This window comes from Dipodomys merriami, unplaced genomic scaffold, assembly GCF_024711535.1.
Source record: "Dipodomys merriami isolate MVZ:Mamm:240054 unplaced genomic scaffold, mDipMer1.0.p SCAF_3, whole genome shotgun sequence".
Taxonomy (NCBI): domain Eukaryota; kingdom Metazoa; phylum Chordata; class Mammalia; order Rodentia; family Heteromyidae; genus Dipodomys; species Dipodomys merriami.
The window spans coordinates 74,131,782-74,144,529 of record NW_027204492.1 but is presented as its reverse complement, the minus strand read 5'-3'; the positions used below and the strand labels follow the sequence as shown (position 1 = coordinate 74,144,529).

The 12,748-nt window shown below is 44.6% G+C and overlaps 1 protein-coding gene across 1 annotated transcript in view; it reads left to right on the top strand.

Annotated features, from left to right (window-relative positions):
- Nucleotides 1-12,748, top strand: part of Ercc6l (ERCC excision repair 6 like, spindle assembly checkpoint helicase) — a 72,452-nt gene that overhangs the window by 2,531 nt on the left and 57,173 nt on the right. The window lies entirely within an intron of this gene.

The window sequence follows — 12,748 nt, the reverse complement described above, 5'->3', positions numbered from 1 at the left end:
GCACTAGTCTTGAGCAAGAAAGCTCAGGGACAGTTCCCAGCCGTGAATTCAGGCCCCATGAACTCAAGCCCTATAACAGACAAAAAAATGTATTAGATGTGTTGGTTGATATTTTTGTTTGCATTAACAAATAAAATATGAGGTAGACATAGGGGTGCATGCTTGTAATACCAGTTACTCAGGAGGCTGAGGCAGGAGGACCAAGAGTTCAAGACTAATCCAGGCTAGCCTTGAACTTAGAGACTCTGCCAAAAACAAAAAGTAGTTGGGGGAATGGTGCAGGTTGTAAAGTGCCTCCCTAGCAAGTGTGAAGAAGCCCTGATTTCAAACCCCAGCACTACCAAAAAAAGTCAAAAGTAAAATAACTGCTGGGTATTTGTGGCTCACACCTTTTAACAAATCTGGAGGTTGAGATCTGAGGATCATGGTTCAAAGCAACCCAGTATGAAAGTCTGTGAGACTCTTATCTTCAAATAACCACCAGAAAACTGGAAGTGGCACTGTGGCTCAAAGTGGTAGAGTGCTATCCTTGAATGAAAAATGAATGAAATGAAAATGAAAAATTTCAAGGATAGAACCCAGGCTCAAAGTTCAATCCTCACATACAAAAAAAGTAAAATAACAATGATTTACATGTTGAAACTTGACTTTTTTGTGACATTTGCTACTTGTTTGCTATGTTGGATAATACTTTTTGAATACTGAATGTTTTCTTATTTTTGGTATTATTTGCATTGTAATGGTATAATTTTTTTAAAAAACTTTTTTTACAAAAAGATTTAAACCAGACTGGCCTTGAACTCAGGATCTTCCTGCCTTAGCATCCCAAGTGCTAAAATTACATGTGTTCTACCATGCTCAGCTACATATGCTTCTAAGTTTGCCTTTCTAACATTTTGTGCAACACTTCTTGACACTAGACCGTCAATAAAACAAGTCTTAATTTATACTGTTTACCATTTGTGTAGCTGCTTTTAAGCTACTGTTGGCATTAAACAGAGTTTGGGAGCTATGTATCATAGCAGTCCTTTATAGAGTATCTTCACCATACACATTTAGCAACCTAAAGAATATAGATAAGCCAGGCACTGGTGGCTCACACTTGTAATCTCAACTACTCAGGAGGCTGAGATCTGAGGATTGAGGTTTGAAGCCAAGTCTGCACAGGAAAGTCCATGAGACTCTTATATCCAATTAGCCACCAAAAAGACAGAAATGGAGCTATGGCTCAAGTGGTAGGGCACTAGCCTCAAGCATAAAAGCCCAAGGACAATGTCAAGGCCTGTGTTCAAGCCCCAGGACTGACAAAAATATCGATAAGCAGTACACCGGTGACTCACACGTATAATCTGATCAAGAGGTTGAGATCTGAGGATCACAGTTCAAAGCCAGCCTGTGCAGGAAAGTCCATGAGATTTTTATCTCCAATTAATCACCAAAAAGTCAGATGAGGAGCTGTGGCTCTTGGTAGAGCACTAGTCTTTTTTTTTTGGTCTGTCAGTCATGTGGCTTAAACTCGGCCTGGGCACTATCCCTCAGCTCTTCATCTCAAGGTAAGCGCTCTACCACTTGAGCCACAGTGCTACTTCAATTTTTCTGAGTGGTTCATTGGAGATAAGGGTCTCATGGAGTTTCCTCTCTGGACAGGCTTTGAATTGAGATCTTCAGATCTCAGCCTCCTGAGTAGCTAGGATTACAGGTGTGAACCACTGGCACCTGGCTTCAAGTGTATATCTTTAGGAGGGTAGGGGACATTACAGAAGTTGAGAGAAGGGTGAAAAAGTGCAGCAGTGGAGCTCACTAGACACTGATGAAAAGTGAGCTATACAACTCATGAATGGAGATGGGAGAAAGGGACTGGGAGAACATGAGGGAACAGAAGACACTGTATGAAAGGAAATGTACTCATTACCTGTCATGTAATTGTAACCCCTCTGTACATCACCTCTATAATAACAATAAATTAAATTAAAAAAAACTAAGGGTGCCAGTGGCTCACACCTGTAGTCCTTGCTACTCAGGAGGCAATCTGAGGATCGAATTTCAAAGTCAGCCTGCGCAAGAAAATCCATGAGACTGTTATCTCCAGTTAACCACCAGAAAACCAGAAGTGGTGCTGTGGCTCAAGTGGTAGAGTGCTAACCTTGAGCTGAAGAGCTCAGGGACAGCACCCAGGTCCAGAGGTCAGGCCCCACAACTGTAAGGTCTTGGAGCAGACTCCACCCTCCTTGAATCAAAGTCTCCGCCCAGTACCTGCGTTACCTAGGCAACTGGGACACTTTGAAGAGGTCACATCTGAATTTGATGTGGCCACACCTTTCTCCACCCATACCCTAACGCCTAGCCCAGGCCCAGACGCTCTTTTTCTTCCCAGCTCTCTTCCAAGCTCTCCCTTCCCAGGTCTTTCCCAGGCCTTTTCCAGGCCTTTCCCTGATGCGTGGAGTGCCAACATGGCCTGGTACCAGCCAGAACAATGAATAAACCTACCCCTTACCTGAATACCACATGCGTGGTGTGGTTCTTACTCAGCTACCTCTTTTTAAAAACCTAACAACAGTGGCTGGGAAGGTGGCTCAGTGGTAGAGCACTTGCCTTACATGCTCGAGGCCCTGGGTTCGATTCCTCAGCACCACATAAGAAAAAAAAGCCAGAAGTGGCGCTGTGGCTCAAGTGGTAGAGCGCTAGCCTTGAGCTGAAGAGCTGAGGGACAGTGCCCAGGCCCAGAGTTCAGGCCCCACGAACGGACCCAAAAAAGTAAAAATAAAATAAAAAATAAATAAAAATAAAAACCTAACAACAACCAACAAAAAAAAAGTAGGAAAAACTAAGGGCCAGCAACCAAGCCCTGAGTATGTCAAGGACCAGCACAAAATAGACAGACAGACAGACAGACAAGATAGATGTAGTGACATGATTAGAAAGTCATAAGATTTTCCTTCTCTTCCTATACGTTTGTTGATTGGTTAGTTGATTGGTTTTGATGCCAAAGATGAAACCCCAGACTCCTGTGATTAAGTACACACTGTGTCACTGAGCTACACTTCCAGCACCAGGAAGTACTGAACTTTTAAGTATTTATTACCTTTGTATTTAATATAATTTATTTCATTATTTGTTTTTGTTGGTCGTGGGGCTGAACTCAGGGCCTACTGTCCCTAAGCTTTTGAGCTCTACCACTTTGCTTGGCTTCGGCTTTTTGTTGATTACATGACAAGAATATCATGGACTTTTCCATCCAGCTGGTTTCAGGCCACAATCCTAAAATCTCAGACTCCTGAGTAGCTTTGATTACCCATGTGAGCCACCTGTACCAAGCAGGTATATTAAAATTATGTATTAAATTTTTAATTTTAGGCTGGGAATGTGGCTTAGTGGTAGAATGTTTTCCAAACATGCATGAAGCCCTGGGTTCGATTCCTCAGTACCACATAAAAAAAGCTGGAATTGGTGCTGTGGCTCAATTGGTAGAGTGCTAGCCTTGAGTAAAAGAAGCTCAGGGACAGAGCCCAGGCCCTGAGTTCAACTTCCAGGAATGGCAAATAATAATAAAAGTAATAACAATAACATATTTTTATACTTCTCTGAATAATGTAACAACTGGGTTCTGGCAAAGTGGGACAAGCCAGCTGCTGCACACCAGCCACCTGGTGTCACTTTAGGGATGGCAGGCTGTCCTGGTCCTGTCTACATGCTGCATCAGTCCTTCTAACATGGGTTCTTCCTTCTCTATCTCTTCAGTCATCTGAGCCAGAGGCTAATTGCTTTGCTTCCACTTTAGTCTCCTACACTACTGACCCATCTCCAGAGCTCAGCTTTAATCTTGTCACTTTCTCTCTGTCTCTGTCTCTGTCACTCTCTCTGTCTCTATCTGACTATCTGTGTGTCTGTGTCTGTCTCTTTCATGCCATCTCTAAGGCTTAAACTCAGGGCCTCATATTCTTGACTGAAAACATCCCAGATAGAGAAATCTTCATAAACTTACCTTCCCAGGCCGGGCACCAGTGGCTCATGCCTGTAATCCTAGCTATTCAGGAGGCTGCGATCTGAGGATTGTGATTCAAAGCCAGCCCAGGCAGGAAAGTCCATGAGATTCTTATCTCCAATTAACCACCAGAAAACCAGAAGTGGCACTGTGGCTCAAGTGGTAGAGCGCTTGCCTTGAGCTGAAGAGCTGAGGGACAGTGCCCAGGCCCAGAGTTCAAACCCCATGACCACCCCCACGGACAATAACACAAACTAACTTCAAGTATTCCCTAGTTGGGTCTTAATCTGCTTATCACCAATTAACTACAAAATGAACCAGAAGTAGAGCTATGGCTCAAATGGTAGATAGCTAAGCTTGAGAATAAAGCTAAGGGACAGCACACAGACCCTGAGTTCAAGCCCCAGCACCAGCCCAAGAGGAAAGAAAGGAAGGAAGGAAGGAAGGAAGGAAGGAAGGAAGGAAGGAAGGAAGGAAGGAAGGAAGGGAGGAAGGAAGGAAGGAAGGAAGGAAGGAAGGAAGGAAGGAAGGAAGGAAGGAAGGAAGGAAGGAAGGGAAGTTAGAGGCATGGTTCAGTTGGAAGAGTGCTAGTCAATGGAGCAAAACCCTCAAGTACAGAGTTTAAACAAAGCCAACTTGTAACTCAAGGCCCCATGTATCTGAGTGGGTCCTGACTTGCCTTACACAAGGAGCATCCTTCCCCCTTGTACTCTTGACACCACTTCATCCAAGCTTTGGGCCATTGAGACCTATGTAACCTTGCCTGCGATTGATCAATTTGTTATATCCCAAGTATGTTTGCTTTTTCCAATTACAAAAAACAGAGTTTGCAAACAGCCACCTGGATAAAGGGCAAGAAAGCAGTGATGAGGGCCAGTACAAGTAGTAGAGGACCTTTCCTTTGCCCCTCAAGTCAATATTACTAATGAGTTTTGTAAGAACCAACACAGGAATTCCCTCCAAGGCCATCATAGAGACTCCTGAGATATTTTCTAGCTCAAGGGTGAACTACAAGAGTATGGGAGGAGATATAACTGAGGGATACCTCCAATTCAGAGCCTGTACTTTTCTTCAAAAGGCAAAACCAATCAAAGGAAGACTGACAGAAGGTACAAAGGCCTCCATCCCTACATATTGAGCCAGCATGGACTGACAATCCTAGGGTGGGGAAAGTCCCCACAGGGAATAAAGACATCCTACTTTTGTCAAGGGCATTAGAGCCTGCTGCTCATGTGGGAAAGAAAAAGGAAACCTGGAGGATTGAACTTGGTAATGGTGTGTGTGTGTGTGAGTGTGTGTGTGTGTGTGTGTGTGTGTGTGTGTGTGTGTGTGTGTGTGTGTGTGTGTGTGTGTCTGTGTATGTGCGTTTTCCCAAGAGGAGATACCATAGATGCATAGGACTTATCAACACTCTCTGGGCATTCCCTTCTCAGTTTATCAGGACTATACTGACCTAGAGTCTGTGGTTTTAAGAGTTTCCCAAATCCCAGATGACCCCCCACCAAAGGTGATACTGCCTTGAAATTTGGGGTTTTTTCTTTTCTCTACCAAATAAAGAATTATGAGGCAGGAAAAGTGTGAGCAGAGGTGTTTAGTTGAAAATGACAGTAAGGAGCAAGGGAAGCTGAAGAAAGAGTTATAGTTGCTAGTGGTGCAAGTCGCTAAAAACAGGCCTTCTGGATGAGAAGGCCACCTTATGATGTATGAGGGCTTGTTCACCTGTTTCCCTGGTGAGAGGAAGAGGAGGAAAGGGGGTAGGAGGGGGAGGGGGAGGGGGACAGGAGGGAAGGGCAGAGAGGAGTAAGAAGCAGACTTCTCATCTAAGAGACGAAGAAAAAGTCTCAGAAATTGGTAATAAGATATAAACTAGTGGGATCTCTCCATTTTTAAGTTTTTATTGTCATTATAAAGGTATGTACAGAGGGGTTACAGTTACATAAGATAGATAAAGAATACATTTCTTTTTGGACAATGAAACCCCTTCCTTCACTCTCAGTTTTTCCTCCTCATCCCACCCACAAGTTATATAGTTCATTTTGAACATAGTGTATAGTGAGTACCACTGCTGCATTTGTTCACCCTTTGTCCCTCCATTTTGTACCTTCCCTTATACTCCTAAAGACATATGAGACCACTCTTTTATAGTCCCTTTGGGCAAGTCTCAGTCTGGTATCTGGTTGGGTCAGTACCTCACACCAAAGGAAGGGGCACCTGTGCCCTGTGTGGGTCTGCTTGGTTACCAGGGCCTTTGCTTTCACCAGAGCCATTATCGTGGCTTCCCAGGGCCTTTAGGGAGAAGGGGCATTGTCTCCACTGGCCATTGTTTCCCAGGGTTTCCACAAAGAGGAGAGTATCACCACCTCTCTCGCTATTTGTCACCATCTCTCCCAATCTCTTAATCTTTCCCCTTTTGCCTCCCTTCCTTCTCTCTCCTTCCCTCCCTCTATTTTGTGGTGCTAGGCAATGAACCAGGGCCTAGTACATGTTAGGCAGTGCTCTTTCACTGAGCTACATCCCAAGCCCGTATTATGCCATTATGGTTAAGGGTTCTGAGCATCCTCAGATTCTGGTAGCCTAGGGTTTCTGGAACCATGAAAATCGAGGGCAACTGTACAGCATAGCAGTAAGCATATCACCTTTGCAACAAGACTTTATTCAAAACCTCCACCAGATCCACAAGGTACAACACTGAAAAAATCCATCCATCCCTCTGATTCTTGGCTTTCCCTTCTGCAAAAAGGGTTAATAATTATACTAACTTCATAGGGTTTTTGTAAGGATAAAATCAATTAGAACATTCCCTGGCAGGCAGTAAAATTTATTGAGTGTTAGCTGATCCTGGCCAACAACAATGTACTTGGTCCCTTATGGCTTCCAAATCTCTCCTCTCCAAGCCTGATAGCTCAATAAAAATGCTTAGGGAATTTGTAAAGCAGGGAAAACAACCAAAATGTTTTGGAGAACAATGTGATAACTGATATTTTAAAGAACTCCATCAAAGTAGTCATCACAAGAAAAATCTGAACTTGGTTAGACTGAAATTCTTACCGTTTTTCATTTGGCATCATTTTTAGGTTGAATCACTTAATGGTACTGGTAGGTTAGTAGGGGGTAGGGGATAGGAAAGGAAAGGCAACATCCACACTTTTCAGTGCTTAATACCTTTTCCTTTTCCTCATCTGTCTCTCTGTCTCTCTCTGTTTCATCTCTGTCTCCTCCCTCTCTCTCTCTCCCTTTCCCCCTCTCTCTCTCCCTCCCTCCCTCTCTCTCCCCTTCCCCCCCTCCCCGCCAATCCTGGGGCTTTAACTCAGGGCCTGGGCACTGGCCCTGAACTTCTCAAGGTTAACTCTCTACCACTTGAGCCACAGTGCCACTTTTTCTATTTATGTGGTAGGGAGGAATTGAACCCAGGGCTTCATGTATGCTAGGCAAGCACTCTACCACTAACTCACAGTGCTTAGTACCTTTAAGTTTTGCTCTCATACAATCCCGTAGGAACTTTGCTTCTCACCAAGCCTGGAAAGGATGTGTCATTTACAACCTTCTCTAGAGAGGTGGGAAGTAAGAGCACAGGGAAGTCAAGAGACTGATCCAAGTTCACATAACTAATATGAATGAGGCTGGATGGGAGCCCAGTCAGGCTGATGTCAGAACCTCCCATGGGGGAGGGGTTGTTGTTTGTGGCTCTGTGGGGGAGGGAGGAGAGTTCCATGCTTTTATACATTTAGTAAGGGAATAAGGGGCCCCTTTTGGCAGGTCCCAGGCCAGGGTAATTTGGGCCAGAATGCAAAGATGACTCTCAGAACCTCCCTCTGCCTTGGGGGCCATATGTTTGCAATCAATGTGTATATGGCTGGTAGGGGAAGGTTTGTCCTGGCCAGTATCCAAGCCAGATGTTTGCTGTGTAGAATTCCATACAGCACAAACCCCAGTAACTCCTTAGTGTGTTGGGAATTTTGTGTGCTATTGTTATGACCAGCTTCATCCTGTAACTCAGAAAGTTTCAAAGGTCCTCTGGGCCAGCACTGGTCCAAGACAGAGCTGGAGAGGAAGAAGGTTGACCTCCCATCTCTTCACCCCTCCTGTTGGGGCCTCTTTATTTGTACATAATTTTCTATTTCTTTTTGTCACAGGTTCTCCTTACCTGGCGCACCCTATCATGTCCTCCTCCAGCCTTCCCCACTCCCAAGTCTTCCACTAAGTACTTCCTGACCACTGACTCTCTGAGAGCCCTTTATTTGCTTCTGCATCATATACAATCCCATTTGTCCATCGTAGCCTCTCCTGTCTTAGATCTGCTCTGAAGCTTCTCTAGCTTCCTGCAGGTCAAGGAAGAACAAGTACCGAGGGAACAGTATTCTATGCCTATTGTGAACCTGAGTTTTTTCACCTAATCATCTCATTTAAACTTCACAAGCCAGCTACTTGGGGCTGAGGTAGGAAAAGTGAGTACAAGAGTTTGAGACCAGACTCAGCAACAGAGCAAGACCACATCACAAAACAAAACAAACCAGGCACTAGTGGCTCTCAACTGTAATCCTGGCTGCTCAGGAGGCCGAGGTCTGAGGATCCACAGTTCAAAGCCAGCCCAAGAAGCAGAGTCCATCAGACTTTTATTTCTAATTAACCACCAAAACATCTGGAAATGGAGCTTTGGCTCAAGTCGTAGAGTGCCAGCCTTGAGTGAAAAAGCTAAGGGACAGTGCCTTGGCCCTTAGTTCAAGCCCCAATACTGGCAAGAAAAGAGAAAGAATTCTATCTCTCTGCCTACCTTAAAGCTATAATATCTATCTTCTTCTGTCTCTAAACATGAACTCAAACTGGAACTTTAATGTCCCATCTTGGATCTCCATCATGCCAACTGCACTTCCAGTTCTCAGCCTCCAAAATCAAGTGAGTCAATGTCTTGTACAAAATGTGTGTGTGTGTGTGTGTGTGTGTGTGTGTGTGTGTGCGCGCGTGCGTTTCCATGCACATGCACATGTACATGTTTCTACCCTGTTGGTTCTGTCTCTGGCAAATTCAAATGAACATAGAACATATCCAATGTTTTTGTGTGTGTCATAGTGTTAGAGTTTGAACTCTGGACTTGGGTTTTGTCCCTTAGCTTTTTCCTCTCTAAAACGGGTGCTCTACCACTTCAACCACAGCTTCACTTCTAGCCTTTTGGTGGTTAGAGAAAAGGAAGAACACTCAAGTCCCTAAAACCCAACATGACATAGCCCTCTTCCATGTCTAATCCAGAAAGACCATCTCTTTCTGTCTCCCCTACTCTCATACTTGAAACCTCAGACCTGACAAGGCCACTTGCCTGGTGTGCCTCTCTTCTTCCCTCTCTTCCTCTCCAAGTCCTTTCTCCTTCCCCCGCCATCCCTTCTTTTCCTGACTGGGCACAGGGTATAATCTGGGGGTGGTAATTAGTGCGAGTAAATTGGAAGTTGTTTTTCACAAGACTATGTTTCACACAGGTCAATTTGTATGCTTCCTGGGCACTTGTGACACTCTAGAAATGCCATAGCAACCAGCCCTGGCACCGCCAGGCTTAGTGACAACAGGAGATTGGGCAGGGAGCCAGGCTCTGGGCACTGATGTGCCAGGCACTGAGCTGCATAGAGGCCATTGCTTTTACAGCCTTGACCATTCAGTGTCTCAGTTGTCCCTGCAGTGACACAGGAATAATAACTCATTTCCATAATAACCCAGACCCAGACAGAAATGAGCTGAGGGCCTGAACAGTTTGTAAACTGTAAAATGAAGGCCAGTTAGTAGAACCTGGCTGTGATTATGACTATTGTTTGCTTGTGTTGCCACCTTTCCCTTCTCCTCAACGCTCTGCTTGGAACCACAAACTGCCAGATTCCTCTCTATAGAAGCAAGGTCCCTGCTGGCACTCCTTTATTTCCTGCAAAAATCACTGCACCTGGGACACTTTTTAAGGAGAAGGCCCACAGAGACACCAAAAGCTGATCGTGCAGGGACAGAACCACTGATTAAATTGTATTCACTTTGCCTTTCAGTCATTCAGATTGGTTGGGGCAAGGCCAGCTGGAATTAGTGACAAATTTGAAGCAGACCATATTGACAAAGAAAGGCTGTTATGTAGTCTGCAATGACTCACATTAATTCAAAGGTGATAATTTAAAGACAACTCTCTGAGTCAAAGGGAACATTATTTAGTGAATCAGTGAGAGTTTTTGCTAATTATTCAGATAGACATAGACCTCACCTCAAGTCCTTAAAATCAGTTTTCTCCCTTCAGGAAGGTGGAAAATAATCCTTTCTCCAATCCCTTTTTTTCTCTCCAAATCTGAGTGCTTCACCAAGAAAAGGCCTGGAGGGCTGGGAAGGTGGCTCAGTGGTAGAGCGCTTGCCTTGCATGCCTAAGGCCCTGGGTTTGATTCCTCAGCACCACATAAGCAAAAAGAAAAAAGCCGGAAGTGGCACTGTGGCTCAAGTGGTAGAGTGCTAGCCTTGAGCTGAAGAGCTGAGGGACAGTGCCCAGGCCCAGAGTTCAGGCCCCACGACCGGACCCCAAAAAAAAAAAAAAAAAGAAAAAAAAAGAAAAGGCCTGGAAAACAGGGAATTGCTATTGAACAACTCACTCACTCCCCAGATTTTTTCAGCCGCATGTACTATGTGTTGGAAGTAATGTTGCATGCTGGATACAGACATGGAGCTGGTGTGCTAAATGAGGAGCAAAGGGAAGTGAGTCGAGACAGTTATTTCTATCAAGATCAGAGCTGGGGCCTGGTGGGTCACACCTGTAATATTAGCTACTCAGGAGGCTGAGATCTGAGGATAGTGGTTCGAAGCCAGCCTGGGTAGGGAAGTCGGTGAGACTCATCGCCAATAAATTACCAAAAAAAGAAAGAAGTGGCGCTGTGGCTCAAGTGGTAGAGTGCTAGCCTTGAGCAAAAGAAGCTTGGAGACAGGGCCCAGGCCTGAGTTCATGCCCAAGGAGTGGCAAAAATGAAAACAAACAAAACAACAACCACCACCACCAAAACAAAAAGGATCAGAGAGACACATACACCTGGATAAAATAAATTTAAGTTTAAATCCTAGTGAGTAATATGAAGCATACAAGTGGCAAGGCTCTCTGTTTTAGAGAAAGTGAGACTAGGAAGGTCTAATCAAATTTTCTGTGCCAGTACTGGGGCTTGAACTCAGGGCCTCATGTTCTTACTTGGCATTTCCTCTCAAGTCTGGAATTCTACATTTTGCACCATAGCTCCTCTCCCAGTAATTTGCTAGTTAAATTTCTCTGTCTTGACTGGCTTCAAAATGGGATCCTCATATTTCAGCCTCCTGATTACTTAGGATTACAAGTATGAGCCACTGGCACCTGGCTCCAGGGAATAGTCTTTCAATGCATGTGAATGCCCATGGCTGTGGGGTATTTTAGGAGCAAAGGGTGACTTGTTAGTGTTCCTGCTGGGGATCTGATTTGCTTCTTAGCTCCCTTCTGAACTGTTCTTTTATGCCAGCTGAGACCTTAAGCCCATTTTTTCCTGTCTCCATGCTAAAACTTTATTGCTTGCACAGCTTGACTCTATTCCTTGACCAAGTCCTGTCACCTAGAAATGATGTGTTTCAGAGACAAATATGTGTTCTTGCATAGAGCAAGGTATATCTTAGACGTGTCTCTGCTCCTAGCCATTATCCTCAGGCTACCTACCTGCTCACTGATAAAATAATTTCTTAGCAGACTGGGAAACCATTCACTAGGGGATTGGTCCTCTCACTGAATCTGCCATGTGCTTACTCTAGGACCTTGCAGACAGCAATTAATCTCTCTGAGCCTGGGTTCCTATAATTAATAAAGGATGACATCTTGCTGTAGAGCAAGGACCCAGCATCGAGCAATTGTTCATGAAGCATGGGTTTCATGGGAAGCAGTTCTGGAACAGTGGGGCTGTGCTAGAAGAGGAGCTCTCTGTTCTGGGACTTGCCAGGTTCTCAGCATGCCTTGGTGTCATGTATCTGGCCCTTCTAACCACACCTTCAAAGGTCTAGATTGCCCAAGGTCCTCAGCTGTGTTGTTTTCTTGATGAATTGGAACAAAACATTCCACAAGGGCCCCTAGGTTCATTTAAGTTCACAGCAGATGGCTGGCAAGCTAGTTCTCTGGGACATAACAGTTCTTGACTCAGATCCAGGCAGAGGGCCAAGGACTTGGATGGGCTCTAGAAAAACTTAATACTTATCCCTATTCCATTCCACAATTACCCCCTAAGACCCTAAAGCTTTTACTGGCATGAAGAGTGTCTAGGATTGGGCATGCTTGACCCTCTCTACTTCTCTGGTTCCTAGTCACTACTATGGCTTTGGAGGTTTCTCAGTCCTCTACCCAAGGCTTCATTCTAAGTCCAGTGTAGTGTCCATGGTACCCCTTTTAGAGTAAATTGACAAATCATGCACCTGTTCATCTATCCACCCAACCAATAAGTATTTACCAATATACTTCTGGGTGTAGGCCTTGTGCTAAACTCTGTGGGACTCTAATTGTGAAAAAGACAGCTAAATCCCTCATAGAACTCCTGTGACAATGAGGGAAACAAGTCAGGTTACTGGGAAGTTAAATTCCACAGAATCAATCCAATGATAAAGGTAGGCTGTGAGCAAGGATGTAAAGAAGGATCAGAACCATTCCTGGAAGAAGGGAGACTTGAGCCGAAACTAGAGGAATTTGACATAGAGAGGAAAAAAGCAAAGGAAGAACTAGGAGCTGATGGCTCACACCTATAATCCTAGCTACTCTGGAGG